Source organism: Scyliorhinus torazame, chromosome 4, assembly GCF_047496885.1.
Source record: "Scyliorhinus torazame isolate Kashiwa2021f chromosome 4, sScyTor2.1, whole genome shotgun sequence".
NCBI lineage: Eukaryota > Metazoa > Chordata > Chondrichthyes > Carcharhiniformes > Scyliorhinidae > Scyliorhinus > Scyliorhinus torazame.
Genome location: NC_092710.1, coordinates 66,171,591 through 66,191,626, shown reverse-complemented (window position 1 = coordinate 66,191,626; position 20,036 = coordinate 66,171,591). Strand labels below are relative to the sequence as shown.

Genomic DNA, 20,036 nt, shown 5'->3' with positions numbered 1-20,036 from the left:
CTGTCACACTTCTTTCTGTATCCAGCGCCAGCATCTCAACATCATGCAAATTATTTGCAATTGCAGGACAGGCGCTCACATTAGTCCGAATGGACGGCCGCTGCTTCAGCACGAAATGATGATGAGCCAGCTGAATTTTAAATTGTGGTAAATGGTTCGGGGATTTACAAGCTAAGAACATTAACCGGGAGATCATGCGTCGCCTCTCAATAGATTAGCAAACAAGTATACTTCTCGCCTTAAGGTATTTTGATCGTTCCAGACGTGTTTCAGTGTAATTACCTGAGGAAGGAGCAGCGCACCGAAAGCTAGTGACATCGGAACAAACCTGTTGGACTTTAACCTGGTGTTGTAAGACTTCTTTCTGTGCTCACCCCAGTCCAACGCCGGCATATCCACATCAGTGTAATTAGCACCACATTATAAATGGGTAGTGCAGCTTTTTGAAAAAGACATTTCGAAGCATCAAATGTATTTGGCGTAGCCAGCAAACGACTGCATGTTAAGCAATCGGATTGTTGAAGGTGGCAGCATTTGAGCCAAATTACTGGCAAGAGGTTAGTAATTCCTGCACAGCGTTGCTGAACTCATCAATACCGCAATTACAAGGTAGGCTGGTATGTCATGGTGCCCTGGCTTTAGCAACGCTGCCTGGAGCAGATTAGCCTGAAACATTGCAATGAAGGAGATGTAAAACACAGTTCAGAGCGACGTGAATTGTCATCTGCAGGAGTTCGCTATTGATTAGGAGACGTTGGACACATTTGTGACACAGAACTGTAAAAGAACGACAGTTTCTCAGAAAAAGTGGCAGATACTGTCCAAGAGGCGCCAAGCAGTGAAAGGGGACTCTGCGCTGCCCCAGCAGAGTCAAAATACCGCTCCAACTAGCCGCAGAAGTGGACATTAGACCACGATGTGATTACTTCGTTCGCCAGTACGGGGATCGAACCCGCGGCCTTGGCGTTATTAGCACCACGCTCTAACCATCTGAGCTAACCGGCCATGTATGCATCATTGGCTGGAGTGACCATGCCGTTTCCAAATTCACTCCAGTCCTGAATGGTGGGCTCGTCTGACATGTTGCGGGGCTATTTCCAACGTTGCCTGGAGCAGATTTGCCTGGAAATTGCAGTAATTGGAGGTAAGACATTGTTCAGAACGACGTGCATTGTCATCGCTGTAGACTAGGAAACTTTGGAAGCATGTTACCGACACGTTTGTGGCGCCGAAATGTGAAAGAATGAAAAAGTGGCAGATAATATCCACGAGGAGTCAAGCAGATAAAAGGGACTCTGCGCTGCCTCAGGTCAGTAATAATGCCGCGCCAGTAACACTGGGCAGGTTGCCTGCAAACAGACGAGGCAAGCAGATCATTTCGTGACGGAGTTGTTTTGTTGACTCGTACGAGGATCAAACGACCTTGGCGTCAATTAGCACCACGCTCGAACCATTGAGTTAACCGGCCATGTACGTATGATCACCTCGTGTGAACATGGCGATTCCAAATTTAGTCCAGTCGTGAATGGAGAATTGAGTATTCTTTCCTGACTGAACGCGAACAAGCTGGATCGCGCGAATTTGCCTTTTGTAAATTCCACCCTTTCGGTTGCCAGCAAGCCGTAAGGATTTGCTTTCCCCTAGAACTTTCTGCATGTTTCCAACTGACAAACTTCTCACCAACACTTACGCTGGCTTCGACATTGGTGAACACATTGTGCCTGGAGCATCGCCCAATCTGCAAACTTTCTCCTCATCAAATTTCTCATGTCTTCATATTTATGATCGAAATTTCACAGTAACTTATTGGCAGTGTTAATGTACGCCTACTTGTGACAGTAAAGATTGTTATTATTCTAGCACGGGATGTGCTACGGCTCACATTTCCAGTACTTGTCCGCCAAAGCCTTTGGTCGGGTTTCTTCATTGAAAGAGTAAAAGCAGCTGACCCTGTGAATTCAAAATTCAGTCGAAATGTAACCGTGCCGAAATAAAGTGCGTGCGGATTATTCAGTAATAAGTCTCACAACACCATATTAAAGTCCAACAGGTTGATTTGAAATCGTAAGCTTTGGCAGCGCTGTCCCTTCATCAGGTAAAGTGATCCTTCATCTCTTCAACTGATGAAGGGACGGCGCTGCCAAAGCTTGTGATTTCAAATAAACCTGTTGCTGTCACACTTCATGTTGCTGTCACACTTCTTTCTGTATCCAGCGCCAGCATCTCAACATCATGCAAATTATTTGCAATTGCAGGACAGGCGCTCACATTAGTCCGAATGGACGGCCGCTGCTTCAGCACGAAATGATGATGAGCCAGCTGAATTTTAAATTGGGGGATTTAAATTGGATGGTTCGGGGATTTACAAGCTAAGAACATTAACCGGGAGATCATGCGTCGCCTCTCAATAGATTAGCAAACAAGTATACTTCTCGCCTTAAGGTATTTGGATCGTTCCAGACGTGTTTCAGTGTAATTACCTGAGGAAGGAGCAGCGCACCGAAAGCTAGTGACATCGGAACAAACCTGTTGGACTTTAACCTGGTGTTGTAAGACTTCTTTCTGTGCTCACCCCAGTCCAACGCCGGCATATCCACATCAGTGTAATTAGCACCACATTATAAATGGGTAGTGCAGCTTTTTGAAAAAGACATTTCGAAGCATCAAATGTATTTGGCGTAGCCAGCAAACGACTGCATGTTAAGCAATCGGATTGTTGAAGGTGGCAGCATTTGAGCCAAATTACTGGCAAGAGGTTAGTAATTCCTGCACAGCGTTGCTGAACTCATCAATACCGCAATTACAAGGTAGGCTGGGATGACATGGTGCCCTGGCTTTAGCAACGCTCCCTGGAGCAGATTAGCCTGAAACATTGCAATGAAGGAGACGTAAAACACAGTTCAGAGCGACGTGAATTGTCATCTGCAGGAGTTCGCTATTGATTAGGAGACGTTGGACACATTTGTGACACAGAACTGTAAAAGAACGACAGTTTCTCAGAAAAAGTGGCAGATACTGTCCAAGAGGCGCCAAGCAGTTAAAGGGGACTCTGCGCTGCCCCAGCAGAGTCAAAATACCGCTCCAACTAGCCGCAGAAGTGGATACTAGATCACGATGTGATTACTTCGTTCGCCAGTACGGGGATCGAACCGGCGGCTTTGGGATTATTAGCACCACGCTCTAACCATCTGAGCTAACCGGCCATGTATGCAACATTGGCTGGAGTGACCATGCCGTTTCCAAATTCACTCCAGTCCTGAATGGTGGGCTCGTCTGACATGTTGCGGGGCTATTTCCAACGCTACCTGGAGCAGATTTGCCTGGAAATTGCAGTAATTGGAGGTAAGACATTGTTCAGAACCACGTGAATTGTCATCGCTGTAGACTAGGAAACTTTGGAAGCATATTACCGACACGTCTGTGGCGCCGAAATGTAAAAGAATGAAAAAGTGGCAGATATTACCCAAGAGGAGTCAAGCAGATAAAAGGGACTCTGCGCTGCCTCAGGTCAGTAATAATGCCGCGCCAGTAACACTGGGCAGGTTGCCTGCAAACAGACGAGGCAAGCAGATCATTTCGTGACGGAGTTGTTTTGTTGACTCGTACGAGGATCAAACGACCTTGGCGTCAATTAGCAACACGCTCGAACCATTGAGTTAACCGGCCATGTACGTATGATCACCTCGTGTGACCATGGCGATTCCAAATTTAGTCCAGTCGTGAATGGAGAATTGAGTATTCTTTCCTGACTGAACGCGAACAAGCTGGATCGCGCGAATTTGCCTTTTGTAAATTCCACCCTTTCGGTTGCCAGCAAGCCGTAAGGATTTGCTTTCCCCTAGAACTTTCTGCATGTTTCCAACTGACAAACTTCTCACCAACACTTACGCTGGCTTCGGCATTGTTGAACACATTGTGACTGGATCATCGCGCAATGAGCAAACTTTCTCCTCATCAAATTTCTCATGTATTCGTCTTTATGATCGAAATTTCACAGTAACTTATTGGCAGTGTTACTGTACGCCTACTTGTGACAGTAAAGATCATTATTATTCTAATACGGGATGTGCTACGGCTCACATTTCCAGTACTTGTCCGCCAAAGCCTTTGGACGGGTTTCTTCATTGAAAGAGTAAAAGCTGCTGACCCTGTGAATTCAAAATTCAGTCGAAATGTAACCGTGCCGAAATAAAGTGCGTGCGGATTATTCAGTAAGAATTCTCACAACACCATATTAAAGTCCAACAGTTTGATTTGAAATCGTAAGCTTTGGCAGCGCTGTCCCTTCATCAGGTAAAGTGGTCCTTCATCTCTTCAACTGATGAAGGGACGGCGCTGCCAAAGCTTGTGATTTCAAATAAACCTGTTGCTGTCACACTTCATGTTGCTGTCACACTTCTTTCTGTATCCAGCGCCAGCATCTCAACATCATGCAAATTATTTGCAATTGCAGGACAGGCGCTCACATTAGTCCGAATGGACGGCCGCTGCTTCAGCACGAAATGATGATGAGCCAGCTGAATTTTAAATTGGGGTAAATGGTTCGGGGATTTACAAGCTAAGAACATTAACCGGGAGATCATGCGTCGCCTCTCAATAGATTAGCAAACAAGTATACTTCTCGCCATAAGGTATTTTGATCGTTCCAGACGTGTTTCAGTGTAATTACCTGAGGAAGGAGCAGCGCACCGGAAGCCAGTGACATCGGAACAAACCTGTTGGACTTTAAACTGGTGTTGTAAGACTTCTTTATGTGCTCACCCCAGTCCAACGCCGGCATATCCACATCAGTGTAATTAGCACCACATTATAAATGGGTAGTGCAGCTTTTTGAAAAAGACATTTCGAAGCATCAAATGTATTTGGCGTAGCCAGCAAACGACTGCATGTTAAGCAATCGGATTGTTGAAGGTGGCAGCATTTGAGCCAAATTACTGGCAAGAGGTTAACAATTCCTGCACAGCGTTGCTGAACTCATCAATACCGCAATTACAAGGTAGGCTGGTATGACATGGTGCGCTGGCTTTAGCAACGCTGCCTGGAGCAGATTAGCCTGAAACATTGCAATGAAGGAGACGTAAAACACAGTTCAGAGCGACGTGAATTGTCATCTGCAGGAGTTCGCTATTGATTAGGAGACGTTGGACACATTTGTGACACAGAACTGTAAAAGAACGACAGTTTCACAGAAAAAGTGGCAGATACTGTCCAAGAGGCGCCAAGCAGTTAAAGGGGACTGCGCTGCCCCAGCAGAGTCAAAATACCGCTCCAACTAGCCGCAGAAGTGGACATTAGATCACGACGTGCTTACTTCGTTGGCCAGTACGGGGATCGAACCCGCGACCTCGGCGTTATTAGCACCACGCTCTAACCATCTGAGCTAAACGGCCATGTATGCATCTTCGGCTGGAGTGACCATGCCGTTTCCAAATTCACTCCAGTCCTGAATGGTGGGCTCGTCTGACATGTTGCGAGGCTATTTCCAACGTTGCCTGGAGCAGATTTGCCTGGAAATTGCAGTAATTGGAGGAAAGACAATGTTCAGAACCACGTGAATTGTCATCGCTGTAGACTAGGAAACTTTGGAAGCATGTTACCGACACGTTTGTCGCGCCGAAATGTAAAAGAATGAAAAAGTGGCAGATATTATCCTTAGAGATATCCAAGCAGATAAAAGGGACTCTGCGCTGCCTCAGGTCAGTAATAATGCCGCGCCAGTAACACTGGGCAGGTTACCTGCAAGCAGACGAGGCAAGCAGATCATTTCGTGACGGAGTTGTTTTGTTGACTCGTACGAGGATCAAACGAGCTTGGCGTCAATTAGCACCACGCTCGAACCATTGAGTTAACCGGCCATGTACGTATGATCACCTCGTGTGACCATGGCGATTCCAAATTTAATCCAGTCGTGAACGGAGAATTGAGTATTCTTTCCTGACTGAACGCGAACAAGCTGGATCGCGCGAATTTGCCTTTTGTAAATTCCACCCTTTCGGTTGCCAGCAAGCCGTAAGGATTTGCTTTCCCCTAGAACTTTCTGCATGTTTCCAACTGACAAACTTCTCACCAACACTTACGCTGGCTTCGGCATTGTTGAACACATTGTGACTGGATCATCGCGCAATGAGCAAACTTTCTCCTCATCAAATTTCTCATGTATTCGTCTTTATGATCGAAATTTCACAGTAACTTATTGGCAGTGTTACTGTACGCCTACTTGTGACAGTAAAGATCATTATTATTCTAATACGGGATGTGCTACGGCTCACATTTCCAGTACTTGTCCGCAAAAGCCTTTGGACGGGTTTCTTCATTGAAAGAGTAAAAGCTGCTGACCCTGTGAATTCAAAATTCAGTCGAAATGTAACCGTGCCGCAATAAAGTGCGTGCGGATTATTCAGTAAGAATTCTCACAACACCATATTAAAGTCCAACAGTTTGATTTGAAATCGTAAGCTTTGGCAGCGCTGTCCCTTCATCAGGTAAAGTGGTCCTTCATCTCTTCAACTGATGAAGGGACGGCGCTGCCAAAGCTTGTGATTTCAAATAAACCTGTTGCTGTCACACTTCATGTTGCTGTCACACTTCTTTCTGTATCCAGCGCCAGCATCTCAACATCATGCAAATTATTTGCAATTGCAGGACAGGCGCTCACATTAGTCCGAATGGACGGCCGCTGCTTCAGCACGAAATGATGATGAGCCAGCTGAATTTTAAATTGGGGTAAATGGTTCGGGGATTTACAAGCTAAGAACATTAACCGGGAGATCATGCGTCGCCTCTCAATAGATTAGCAAACAAGTATACTTCTCGCCTTAAGGTATTTTGATCGTTCCAGACGTGTTTCAGTGTAATTACCTGAGGAAGGAGCAGCGCACCGAAAGCTAGTGACATCGGAACAAACCTGTTGGACATTAACCTGGTGTTGTAAGACTTCTTTCTGTGCTCACCCCAGTCCAACGCCGGCATATCCACATCAGTGTAATTAGCACCACATTATAAATGGGTAGTGCAGCTTTTTGAAAAAGACATTTCGAAGCATCAAATGTATTTGGCGTAGCCAGCAAACGACTGCATGTTAAGCAATCGGATTGTTGAAGGTGGCAGCATTTGAGCCAAATTACTGGCAAGAGGTTAGTAATTCCTGCACAGCGTTGCTGAACTCATCAATACCGCAATTACAAGTTAGGCTGGTATGACATGGTGCCCTGGCTTTAGCAACGCTGCCTGGAGCAGATTAGCCTGAAACATTGCAATGAAGGAGACGTAAAACACAGTTCAGAGCGACGTGAATTGTCATCTGCAGGAGTTCGCTATCGATTAGGAGACGTTGGACACATTTGTGACACAGAACTGTAAAAGAACGACAGTTTCTCAGAAAAAGTGGCAGATACTGTCCAAGAGGCGCCAAGCAGTTAAAGGGGACTCTGCGCTGCCCCAGCAGAGTCAAAATACTGCTTCAACTAGTAGCAGAAGTGGACATTAGATCACGATGTGATTACTTCGTTGGCCAGTACGGGGATCGAACCCGCGACTTGGCATTATTAGCACCACGCTCTAACCATCTGAGCTAACCGGCCATGTATGCATCATTGGCTGGAGTGACCATGCCGTTTCCAAATTCACTCCAGTCCTGAATGGTGGGCTCGTCTGACATGTTGCGGGGCTATTTCCAACGTTGCCTGGAGCAGATTTGCCTGGAAATTGCAGTAATTGGAGGTAAGACATTGTTCAGAACGACGTGCATTGTCATCGCTGTAGACTAGGAAACTTTGGAAGCATGTTACCGACACGTTTGTGGCGCCGAAATGTAAAAGAATGAAAAAGTGGCAGATATTATCCAAGAGGAGTCAAGCAGATAAAAGGGACTCTGCGCTGCCTCAGGTCAGTAATAATGCCGCGCCAGTAACACTGGGCAGGTTGCCTGCAAACAGACGAGGCAAGCAGATCATTTCGTGACGGAGTTGTTTTGTTGACTCGTACGAGGATCAAACGACCTTGGCGTCAATTAGCACCACGCTCGAACCATTGAGTTAACCGGACATGTACGTATGATCACCTCGTGTGACCATGGCGATTCCAAATTTAGTCCAGTCGTGAATGGAGAATTGAGTATTCTTTCCTGACTGATCGCGAACAAGCTGGATCGCGCGAATTTGCCTTTTGTAAATTCCACCCTTTCGGTTGCCAGCAAGCCGTAAGGATCTGCTTTCCCCTAGAACTTTCTGCATGTTTCCAACTGACAAACGTCTCACCAACACTTACGCTGGCTTCGACATTGTTGAACACATTGTGCCTGGAGCATCGCCCAATCTGCAAACTTTCTCCTCATCAAATTTCTCATGTCTTCATCTTTATGATCGAAATTTCACAGTAACTTATTGGCAGTGTTAATGTACGCCTACTTGTGACAGTAAAGATTATTATTATTCTAGCACGGGATGTGCTACGGCTCACATTTCCAGTACTTGTCCGCCAAAGCCTTTGGTCGGGTTTCTTCATTGAAAGAGTAAAAGCAGCTGACCCTGTGAATTCAAAATTCAATCGAAATGTAACCGTGCCGAAATAAAGTGCGTGCGGATTATTCAGTAATAAGTCTCACAACACCATATTAAAGTCCAACAGGTTGATTTGAAATCGTAAGCTTTGGCAGCGCTGTCCCTTCATCAGGTAAAGTGGTCCTTCATCTCTTCAACTGATGAAGGGACGGCGCTGCCAAAGCTTGTGATTTCAAATAAACCTGTTGCTGTCACACTTCATGTTGCTGTCACACTTCTTTCTGTATCCAGCGCCAGCATCTCAACATCATGCAAATTATTTGCAATTGCAGGACAGGCGCTCACATTAGTCCGAATGGACGGCCGCTGCTTCAGCACGAAATGATGATGAGCCAGCTGAATTTTAAATTGGGGTAAATGGTTCGAGGATTTACAAGCTAAGAACATTAACCGGGAGATCATGCGTCGCCTCTCAATAGATTAGCAAACAAGTATACTTCTCGCCTTAAGGTATTTTGATCTTTCCAGACGTGTTTCAGTGTAATTACCTGAGGAAGGAGCAGCGCACCGAAAGCTAGTGACATCGGAACAAACCTGTTGGACTTTAACCTGGTGTTGTAAGACTTCTTTCTGTGCTCACCCCAGTCCAACGCCGGCATATCCACATCAGTGTAATTAGCACCACATTATAAATGGGTAGTGCAGCTTTTTGAAAAAGACATTTCGAAGCATCAAATGTATTTGGCGTAGCCAGCAAACGACTGCATGTTAAGCAATCGGATTGTTGAAGGTGGCAGCATTTGAGCCAAATTACTGGCAAGAGGTTAGTAATTCCTGCACAGCGTTGCTGAACTCATCAATACCGCAATTACAAGGTAGGCTGGTATGACATGGTGCCCTGGCTTTAGCAACGCTGCCTGGAGCAGATTAGCCTGAAACATTGCAATGAAGGAGACGTAAAACACACTTCAGAGCGACGTGAATTGTCATCTGCAGGAGTTCGCTATTGATTAGGAGACGTTGGACACATTTGTGACACAGAACTGTAAAAGAACGATAGTTTCTCAGAAAAAGTGGCAGATACTGTCCAAGAGGCGCCAAGCAGTTAAAGGGGACTCTGCGCTGCCCCAGCAGAGTCAAAATACCGCTCCAACTAGCCGCAGAAGTAAACATTAGATCACGGTGTGATTACTTCGTTGGCCAGTACGGGGATCGAACCCGCGACCTTAGCGTTATTAGCACCACGCTCTAACCATCTGAGCTAACCGGCCATGTATGCAGCATTGGCTGGAGTGACCATGCCGTTTCCAAATTCACTCCAGTCCTGAATGGTGGGCTCGTCTGACATGTTGCGGGGCTATTTCCAACGCTACCTGGAGCAGATTTGCCTGGAAATTGCAGTAATTGGAGGTAAGACATTGTTCAGAACCACGTGAATTGTCATCGCTGTAGACTCGGAATCTTTGGAAGCATGTTACCGACACGTTTGTGGCGCCGAAATGTAAAAGAATGAAAAAGTGGCAGATATTATCCAAGAGGAGTCATAGAACAGAGAACATAGAACAATACAGCGCAGTACAGGCCCTTCGGCCCACGATGTTGCACCGAAACAAAAGCCATCTAACCTACACTATGCCATTATCATCCATATGTTTATCCAATAAACTTTTCAATGCCCTCAATGTTGGCGAGTTCACTACTGTAGCAGGTAGGGCATTCCACGGCCTCACTACTCTTTGCGTAAAGAACCTACCTCTGACCTCTGTCCTATATCTATTACCCCTCAGTTTAAAGTTATGTCCCCTCGTGCCAGCCATATCCATCCGCGGGAGAAGGCGCTCACTGTCCACCCTATCCAACCCCCTGATCATTTTGTATGCCTCTATTAAGTCTCCTCTTAACCTTCTTATCTCCAACGAAAACAACCTCAAGTCCATCAGCCTTTCCTCATAAGATTTTCCCTCCATACCAGCCAACATCCTGGTAAATCTCCTCTGCACCTGCTCCAAAGCCTCCACGTCCTTCCTATAATGCGGTGACCAGAACTGTACGCAATACTCCAAATGCGGCCGGACCAGAGTTCTGTACAGCTGCAACATGACCTCCCGACTCCGGAACTCAATCCCTCTACCAATAAAGGCCAACACTCCATAGGCCTTCTTCACAACCCTATCAACCTGGGTGGCAACTTTCAGGGATCTATGTACATGGACACCTTGATCCCTCTGCTCATCCACACTTTCAAGAACTTTACCATTAGCCAAATATTCCGCATTCCTGTTATTCCTTCCAAAGTGAATCACCTCACACTTCTCTACATTAAACTCCATTTGCCACCTCTCAGCCCAGCTCTGCAGCTTATCTATATCCCTCTGTAACCTGCTACATCCTTCCACACTATCGACAACACCACCGACTTTAGTACCGTCTGCAAATTTACTCACCCACCCTTCTGCGCCTTCCTCTAGGTCATTGATAAAAATGGCAAACAGCAACGGCCCCAGAACAGATCCTTGTGGTACTCCACTTGTGACTTTACTCCATTCTGAACATTTCCCATCAACCACCACCCTCTGTCTTCTTTCAGCTAGCCAATTTCTGATCCACATCTCTAAATCACCCTCAATCCCCAGCCTCCGTATTTTTTGCAATAGCCTACCGTGGGGAACCTTATCAAATGCTTTGCTGAAATCCATATACACCACCTCAACTGCTCTACCCTCGTCTACCTGTTCAGTCACCTTCTCAAAGAACTCAATAAGGTTTGTGAGGCATGACCTACCCTTCACAAAGCCATGCTGACTATCCCTGATCATATTATTCCTATCTAGATGATTATAAATCTTGTCCCTTATAATCCCCTCCAAGACTTTACCCACTACAGACGTGAGGCTCACCGGTCTATAGTTGCCGGGGTTGTCTCTGCTCCCCTTTTTGAACAAAGGGACCACATTTTCTGTCCTCCAGTCCTCTGGCACTATTCCTGTAGCCAATGATGACATAAAAATCAAAGCCAAAGGTCCAGCAATCTCTTCCCTGGCCTCCCATAGAATCCTAGGATAAATCCCATCAGGTCCCGGGGACTTATCTATTTTCAGCCTGTCCAGAATTGCCAACACCTCTTCCCTACGTACCTCAATGCCATCTATTCTATTAGCCTGGGGCTCAGCATTCTCCTCCACAACATTATCTTTTTCCTGAGTGAATACTGACGAAAAATATTCATTTAGCATCTCGCCTATCTCTTCAGACTCCACACACAATTTCCCATCCCTGTCCTTGACTGGTCCTACTCTTTCCCTAGTCATTCGCTTATTCCTGACATACCTATAGAAAGCTTTTGGGTTTTCCTTGATCCTTCCTGCCAAATACTTCTCATGTCCCCTCCTTGCTCGTCTTAGCTCTCTCTTTAGATCCTTCCTCGCTACCTTGTAACTATCCATCGCCCCAACCGAAACTTCACACTTCATCTTCACATAGGCCTTCTTCTTCCTCTTAACAAGAGATTCCACTTCCTTGGTAAACCACGGTTCCCTCGCTCGACGCCTTCCTCCCTGTCTGACCTGTACATACTTATCAAGAACACGCAGTAGCTGATCCTTGAACAAGCCCCACTTATCCAGTGTGCCCAACACTTGCAGCCTACTTCTCCACCTTATCCCCCCCCAAGTCACGTCTATTGGCATCATAATTGCCCTTCCCCCAGCTATAACTCTTGCCCTGCGGTGTATACTTATCCCTTTCCATCATTAACGTAAACGTCACCGAATTGTGGTCACTGTCCCCAAAGTGCTCTCCTACCTCCAAATCCAACACCTGGCCTGGTTCATTACCCAAAACCAAATCCAACGTGGCCTCGCCTCTTGTTGGCCTGTCAACATATTGTTTCAGGAAACCCTCCTGCACACACTGTACAAAAAACGACCCATCTATTGTACTCGAACTATATATTTTCCAGTCAATATTTGGAAAGTTAAAATCTCCCATAATAACTACCCTGTTACTTTCGCTCATATCCAGAATCATCTTCGCCATCCTTTCCTCTACATCCCTAGAACTATTAGGAGGCCTATAAAAAACTCCCAACAGGGTGACCTCTCCTTTCCTGTTTCTAACTTCAGCCAAGACTACCTCGGAAGAAGAGTCCCCATCTAGCATCCTCTCCGCCACCGTAATACTGCTCTTGACTAGCAGCGCCACACCTCCCCCTCTTTTGCCTCCTTCTCTTAGCTTACTAAAACACCTAAACCCCGGAACCTGCAACATCCATTCCTGTCCCTGCTCTATCCATGTCTCCGAAATGGCCACAACATCGAAGTCCCAGGTACCAACCCACGCTGCCAGTTCCCCTACCTTGTTTCGTATACTCCTGGCATTGAAGTAGACACACTTCAAACCACCTACCTGAACGCTGGCCCCCTCCTGCGACGTCAAATCTGTGCTCCTGACCTCTATACTCTCATTCTCCCTTACCCTAAAACTACAATCCAGGTTCCCATGCCCCTGCTGCATTAGTTTAAACCCCCCCAAACAGCACTAACAAATCTCCCCCCCAGGATATTTGTGCCCCTCAGGTTCAGATGTAGACCATCCTGTCTGTAGAGGTCCCACCTTCCCCAGAAAGAGCCCCAGTTATCCAAAAAATCTGAAACCCTCCCGCCTGCACCATCCCTGTAGCCACGTGTTTAAATGCTCTCTCTCCCTATTCCTCATCTCACTATCACGTGGCACGGGCAACAACCCAGAGATAACAACTCTGTTTGTTCTAGTTCTGAGCTTCCATCCTGTCAAGCAGATAAAAGGGACTCTGCGCTGCCTCAGGTCAGTAATAATGCCGCGCCAGTAACACTGGGCAGGTTGCCTGCAAACAGACGAGGCAAGCAGATCATTTCGTGACGGAGTTGTTTTGTTGACTCGTACGAGGATCAAACGACCTTGGCGTCAATTAGCACCACGCTCGAACCATTGAGTTAACCGGCCATGTACGTATGATCACCTCGTGTGACCATGGCGATTCCAAATTTAGTCCAGTCGTGAATGGAGAATTGAGTATTCTTTGTTGACTGAACGCGAACAAGCTGGATCGCGCGAATTTGCCTTTTGTAAATTCCACCCTTTCGGTTGCCAGCAAGCCGTCAGGATTTGCTTTCCCCTAGAACGTTCTGCATGTTTCCAACTGACAAACTTCTCACCAACACTTACGCTGGCTTCGACATTGGTGAACACATTGTGCCTGGAGCATCGCCCAATCTGCAAACTTTCTCCTCATCAAATTTCTCATGTCTTCATCTTTATGATCGAAATTTCACAGTAACTTATTGGCAGTGTTAATGTACGCCTACTTGTGACAGTAAAGATTATTATTATTCTAGCACGGGATGTGCTACGGCTCACATTTCCAGTACTTGTCCGCCAAAGCCTTTGGTCGGGTTTCTTCATTGAAAGAGTAAAAGCAGCTGACCCTGTGAATTCAAAATTCAGTCGAAATGTAACCGTGCCGAAATAAAGTGCGTGCGGATTATTCAGTAATAAGTCTCACAACACCATATTAAAGTCCAACAGGTTGATTTGAAATCGTAAGCTTTGGCAGCGCTGTCCCTTCATCAGGTAAAGTGGTCCTTCATCTCTTCAACTGATGAAGGGACGGCGCTGCCAAAGCTTGTGATATCAAATAAACCTGTTGCTGTCACACTTCATGTTGCTGTCACACTTCTTTCTGTATCCAGCGCCAGCATCTCAACATCATGCAAATTATTTGCAATTGCAGGACAGGCGCTCACATTAGTCCGAATGGACGGCCGCTGCTTCAGCACGAAATGATGATGAGCCAGCTGAATTTTAAATTGGGGTAAATGGTTCGGGGATTTACAAGCTAAGAACATTAACCGGGAGATCATGCGTCGCCTCTCAATAGATTAGCAAACAAGTATACTTCTCGCCTTAAGGTATTTTGATCGTTCCAGACGTGTTTCAGTGTAATTACCTGAGGAAGGAGCAGCGCACCGAAAGCTAGTGACATCGGAACAAACCTGTTGGACTTTAACCTGGTGTTGTAAGACTTCTTTCTGTGCTCACCCCAGTCCAACGCCGGCATATCCACATCAGTGTAATTAGCACCACATTATAAATGGGTAGTGCAGCTTTTTGAAAAAGACATTTCGAAGCACCAAATGTATTTGGCGTAGCCAGCAATCGACTGCATGTTAAGCAATCGGATTGTTGAAGGCGGCAGCATTTGAGCCAAATTACTGGCAAGAGGTTAGTAATTCCTGCACAGCGTTGCTGAACTCATCAATACCGCAATTACAAGTTAGGCTGGTATGACATGGTGCCCTGGCTTTAGCAACGCTGCCTGGAGCAGATTAGCCTGAAACATTGCAATGAAGGAGACGTAAAACACAGTTCAGAGCGACGTGAATTGTCATCTGCAGGAGTTCGCTATTGATTAGGAGACGTTGGACACATTTGTGACACAGAACTGTAAAAGAACGACAGTTTCTCAGAAAAAGTGGCAGATACTGTCCAAGAGGCGCCAAGCAGTTAAAGGGGACTCTGCGCTGCCCCAGCAGAGTCAACATACCGCTCCAACTAGTCGCAGAAGTGGACATTAGATCACGATGTGATTACTTCGTTGGCGAGTACGGGGATCGAACCCGCGGCCTTGGCGTTATTAGCACCACGCTCTAACCATCTGAGCTAACCGGCCATGTGTGCATCATTGGCTGGAGTGACCATGCCGTTTCCAAATTCACGCCAGTCCTGAATGGTGGGCTCGTCTGACATGTTGCGGGGCTATTTCCAACGTTGCCTGGAGCAGATTTGCCTGGAAATTGCAGTAATTGGAGGTAAGACATTGTTCAGAGCCATGTGAGTTGTCATCGCTGTAGACTAGGAAACTTTGGAAGCATGTTACCGACACGTTTGTGGCGCCGAAATGTAAAAGAATGAAAAAGTGGCAGATATTATCCAAGAGGAGTCAAGCAGATAAAAGGGACTCTGCGCTGCCTCAGGTCAGTAATAATGCCGCGCCAGTAACACTGGGCAGGTTGCCTGCAAACAGACGAGGCAAGCAGATCATTTCGTGACGGAGTTGTTTTGTTGACTCGTACGAGGTTCAAACGACCTTGGCGTCAATTAGCACCACGCTCGAACCATTGAGTTAACCGGCCATGTACGTATGATCACCTCGTGTGACCATGGCGATTCCAAATTTAGTCCAGTCGTGAATGGAGATTTGAGTATTCTTTCCTGACTGAACGCGAACAAGCTGGATCGCGCGAATTTGCCTTTTGTAAATTCCACCCTTTCGGTTGCCAGCAAGCCGTCAGGATTTGCTTTCCCCTAGAACGTTCTGCATGTTTCCAACTGACAAACTTCTCACCAACACTTACGCTGGCTTCGACATTGGTGAACACATTGTGCCTGGAGCATCGCCCAATCTGCAAACTTTCTCCTCATCAAATTTCTCATGTCTTCATCTTTATGATCGAAATTTCACAGTAACTTATTGGCAGTGTTAATGTACGCCTACTTGTGACAGTAAAGATTATTATTATTCTAGCACGGGATGTGCTACGGCTCACATTTCCAGTACTTGTCCGCCAAAGCCTTTGGTCGGGTTTCTTCATTGAAAGAGTAAAAGCAGCTGACCCTGTGAATTCAAAATTCAGTCGAAATGTAACCGTGCCGAAATAAAGTGCGTGCGGATTATTCAGTAATAAGTCTCACAACACCATATTAAAGTCCAACAGGTTGATTTGAAATCGTAAGCTTTGGCAGCGCTGTCCCTTCATCAGGTAAAGTGGTCCTTCATCTCTTCAACTGATGAAGGGACGGCGCTGCCAAAGCTTGTGATATCAAATAAACCTGTTGCTGTCACACTTCATGTTGCTGTCACACTTCTTTCTGTATCCAGCGCCAGCATCTCAACATCATGCAAATTATTTGCAATTGCAGGACAGGCGCTCACATTAGTCCGAATGGACGGCCGCTGCTTCAGCACGAAATGATGATGAGCCAGCTGAATTTTAAATTGGGGTAAATGGTTCGGGGATTTACAAGCTAAGAACATTAACCGGGAGATCATGCGTCGCCTCTCAATAGATTAGCAAACAAGTATACTTCTCGCCTTAAGGTATTTTGATCGTTCCAGACGTGTTTCAGTGTAATTACCTGAGGAAGGAGCAGCGCACCGAAAGCTAGTGACATCGGAACAAACCTGTTGGACTTTAACCTTGTGTTGTAAGACTTCTTTCTGTGCTCAACCCAGTCCAACGCCGGCATATCCACATCAGTGTAATTAGCACCACATTATAAATGGGTAGTGCAGCTTTTTGAAAAAGACATTTCGAAGCATCAAATGTATTTGGCGTAGCCAGCAAACGACTGCATGTTAAGCAATCGGATTGTTGAAGGTGGCAGCATTTGAGCCAAATTACTGGCAAGAGGTTAGTAATTCCTGCACAGCGTTGCTGAACTCATCAATACCGCAATTACAAGGTAGGCTGGGATGACATGGTGCCCTGGCTTTAGCAACGCTGCCTGGAGCAGATTAGACTGAAACATTGCAATGAAGGAGACGTAAAACACAGTTCAGAGCGACGTGAATTGTCATCTGCAGGAGTTCGCTATTGATTAGGAGACGTTGGACACATTTGTGACACAGAACTGTAAAAGAACGACAGTTTCTCAGAAAAAGTGGCAGATACTGTCCAAGAGGCGCCAAGCAGTTAAAGGGGACTCTGCGCTGCCCCAGCAGAGTCAAAATACCGCTCCAACTAGTCGCAGAAGTGGACATTAGATCACGATGTGATTACTTCGTTGGCCAGTACGAGGATCGAACCCGCGACCTTGGCGTTATTAGCACCACGCTCTAACCATCTGAGCTAACCGGCCATGTATGCGTCACTGGCTGGAGTGACCATGCCGTTTCGAAATTCACTCCAGTCCTGAATGGTGGGCTCGTCTGACATGTTGCGGGGCTATTTCCAACGTTGCCTGGAGTAGATTTGCTTGGAAATTGCAGTAATTGGAGGTAAGACATTGTTCAGAACGACGTGCATTGTCATCGCTGTGGACTAGGAAACATTGGAAGCATGTTACCGACACGTTTGTGGCGCCGAAATGTGAAAGAATGAAAAAGTGGCAGATATTATCCAAGAGGAGTCAAGCAGATAAAAGGGAATCTGCGCTGCCTCAGGTCAGTAATAATGCCGCGCCAGTAACACTGGGCAGGTTGCCTGCAAACAGACGAGGCAAGCAGATCATTTCGTGACGGAGTTGTTTTGTTGACTCGTACGAGGATCAAACGACCTTGGCGTCAATTAGCACCACGCTCGAACCATTGAGTTAACCGGCCATGTACGTATGATCACCTCGTGTGACCATGGCGATTCCAAATTTAGTCCAGTCGTGAATGGAGAATTGAGTATTCTTTCCTGACTGATCGCGAACAAGCTGGATCGCGCGAATTTGCCTTTTGTAAATTCCACCCTTTAGGTTGCCAGCAAGCCATAAGGATTTGCTTTCCCCGAGAACTTTCTGCATGTTTCCAACTGACAAACTTCTCACCAACACTTACGCTGGCTTCGACATTGTTGAACACATTGTGCCTGGAGCATCGCCCAATCTGCAAACTTTCTCCTCATCAAATTTCTCATGTCTTCATCTTTATGACCGGAATTTCACAGTAACTTATTGGCAGTGTTAATGTACGCCTACTTGTGACAGTAAAGATTATTATTATTCTAGCACGGGATGTGCTACGGCTCACATTTCCAGTACTTGTCTGCCAAAGCCTTTGGTCGGGTTTCTTCATTGAAAGAGTAAAAGCAGCTGACCCTGTGAATTCAAAATTCAGTCGAAATGTAACCGTGCCGAAATAAAGTGCGTGCGGATTATTCAGTAATAAGTCTCACAACACCATATTAAAGTCCAACAGGTTGATTTGAAATCGTAAGCTTTGGCAGCGCTGTCCCTTCATCAGGTAAAGTGGTCCTTCATCTCTTCAACTGATGAAGGGACGGCGCTGCCAAAGCTTGTGATTTCAAATAAACCTGTTGCTGTCACACTTCATGTTGCTGTCACACTTCTTTCTGTATCCAGCGCCAGCATCTCAACATCATGCAAATTATTTGCAATTGCAGGACAGGCGCTCACATTAGTCCGAATGGACGGCCGCTGCTTCAGCACGAAATGATGATGAGCCAGCTGAATTTTAAATTGGGGTAAATGGTTCGGGGATTTACAAGCTAAGAACATTAACCGGGAGATCATGCGTCGCCTCTCAATAGATTAGCAAACAAGTATACTTCTCGCCTTAAGGTATTTTGATCGTTCCAGACGTGTTTCAGTGTAATTACCTGAGGAAGGAGCAGCGCACCGAAAGCTAGTGACATCGGAACAAACCTGTTGGACTTTAACCTGGTGTTGTAAGACTTCTTTCTGTGCTCACCCCAGTCCAACGGCGGCATATCCACATCAGTGTAATTAGCACCACATTATAAATGGGTAGTGCAGCTTTTTGAGAAAGACATTTCGAAGCATCAAATGTATTTGGCGTAGCCAGCAAACGACTGCATGTTAAGCAATCGGATTGTTGAAGGTGGCAGCATTTGAGCCAAATTACTGGCAAGAGGTTAGTAATTCCTGCACAGCGTTGCTGAACTCATCAATACCGCAATTACAAGGTAGGCTGGTATGTCATGGTGCCCTGGCTTTAGCAACGCTGCCTGGAGCAGATTAGCCTGAAACATTGCAATGAAGGAGACGTAAAACACAGTTCAGAGCGACGTGAATTGTCATCTGCAGGAGTTCGCTATTGATTAGGAGACGTTGGATACATTTGTGACACAGAACTGTAAAAGAACGACAGTTTCTCAGAAAAAGTGGCAGATACTGTCCAAGAGGCGCCAAGCAGTTAAAGGCGACTCTGCGCTGCCCCAGCAAAGTCAAAATACCGCTCCAACTAGTCGCAGAAGTGGACATTAGATCACGATGTGATTACTTCGTTGGCCAGTACGGGGATCGAACCCGCGACCTTGGCGTTATTAGCACCACGCTCTAACCATCTGAGCTAACCGTCCATGTATGCGTCACTGGCTGGAGTGACCATGCCGTTTCGAAATTCACTCCAGTCCTGAATGGTGGGCTCGTCTGACATGTTGCGGGGCTATTTCCAACGTTGCCTGGAGCAGATTTGCTTGGAAATTGCAGTAATTGGAGGTAAGACATTGTTCAGAACGACGAGCATTGTCATCGCTGTGGACTAGGAAACATTGGAAGCATGTTACCGACACGTTTGTGGCGCCGAAATGTGAAAGAATGAAAAAGTGGCAGATATTATCCAAGAGGAGTCAAGCAGATAAAAGGGAATCTGCGCTGCCTCAGGTCAGTAATAATGCCGCGCCAGTAACACTGGGCAGGTTGCCTGCAAACAGACGAGGCAAGCAGATCATTTCGTGACGGAGTTGTTTTGTTGACTCGTACGAGGATCAAACGACCTTGGCGTCAATTAGCACCACGCTCGAACCAATGAGT

The 20,036-nt window shown here is 46.2% G+C and overlaps 7 non-coding genes and 1 pseudogene across 7 annotated transcripts; 1 reads left to right on the top strand and 7 right to left on the bottom strand.

Annotated features, from left to right (window-relative positions):
• The window catches only part of LOC140411382 (NACHT, LRR and PYD domains-containing protein 3-like), a 219,801-nt pseudogene that overhangs the window by 99,823 nt on the left and 99,942 nt on the right, over nucleotides 1-20,036 (top strand).
• trnai-aau (transfer RNA isoleucine (anticodon AAU)) lies at nucleotides 932-1,005 on the bottom strand. Its single transcript has one exon. It is a non-coding gene; the product is annotated as a tRNA-Ile (tRNA).
• On the bottom strand, nucleotides 5,317-5,390 carry trnai-aau (transfer RNA isoleucine (anticodon AAU)). Its single transcript has one exon. It is a non-coding gene; the product is annotated as a tRNA-Ile (tRNA).
• Nucleotides 7,508-7,580, bottom strand: trnai-aau (transfer RNA isoleucine (anticodon AAU)). Its single transcript has one exon. It is a non-coding gene; the product is annotated as a tRNA-Ile (tRNA).
• trnai-aau (transfer RNA isoleucine (anticodon AAU)) lies at nucleotides 9,696-9,769 on the bottom strand. The gene has a single exon. It is a non-coding gene; the product is annotated as a tRNA-Ile (tRNA).
• trnai-aau (transfer RNA isoleucine (anticodon AAU)) lies at nucleotides 15,131-15,204 on the bottom strand. Its single transcript has one exon. It is a non-coding gene; the product is annotated as a tRNA-Ile (tRNA).
• trnai-aau (transfer RNA isoleucine (anticodon AAU)) lies at nucleotides 17,320-17,393 on the bottom strand. Its single transcript has one exon. It is a non-coding gene; the product is annotated as a tRNA-Ile (tRNA).
• trnai-aau (transfer RNA isoleucine (anticodon AAU)) lies at nucleotides 19,509-19,582 on the bottom strand. Its single transcript has one exon. It is a non-coding gene; the product is annotated as a tRNA-Ile (tRNA).